Source organism: Esox lucius, chromosome 2, assembly GCF_011004845.1.
Source record: "Esox lucius isolate fEsoLuc1 chromosome 2, fEsoLuc1.pri, whole genome shotgun sequence".
Lineage (NCBI taxonomy): Eukaryota > Metazoa > Chordata > Actinopteri > Esociformes > Esocidae > Esox > Esox lucius.
The window spans coordinates 36682035-36682760 of NC_047570.1; positions in this window are offsets into that span (position 1 = coordinate 36682035).

The following is a 726-nucleotide window of genomic DNA, read 5'->3' on the forward strand; positions in this document are numbered from 1 at the left end:
TGTTTGTGGGGATGTTTTCAGGTTAAGCACAGATGGGCAGTCAGCAGACAGGCTGGATGGGCTTTATGACACCCTATTCGTTCCAGGTCATGACATTTGGTCTAACCTCTCACCTCCCCCTCCCTCTCCTCTCACCCCTGAGTCTAACTCCGGTCTCCCACTCTAATCTAGACTAATTGCCCTGAGCAATAAAATACACTAACATAGCAACCTGTTATTCATCCATGGTCAAACGTGGTGCAATTTTACAGGGAATAGAGTTTGGGATAGGAGCATTGTCTGTCTTCCTGTCAGAATCCCTTACGGCGTGGAAAACATTAGTTTACATTGTCAAAGCATGTGGAAAATAAGAAAAACGTAACAAATAACACAACAAAAATTGAAAGAATAACAGAAATCTAAGGGAAAAGGTAAAGGATGGAGGCATTTCAAATGTTTTATTTTTGTCTGTCTGTCTCTCTGTCTGTCTCCCCTTCCTGTCTGTCTCCCTGCGTGCTAGACGGCTGTCATGTTCAGTCACACTCCCGTCACATCTGTGAGGATTTAATGCTTTATGGATGGGTTTAACACAGCCCTGCTGTTTTATAGTTACCATATAAAGAAAGACTGTCACTTCTCTGTAAACGTGTGATAGTTCATACCTCAAATGTAGCCTATACAACAATGCACAGCAAGCTACTGTCTTGTGCACGAAAAATTTTCATTTAGCAGATGCTCGTATACAGA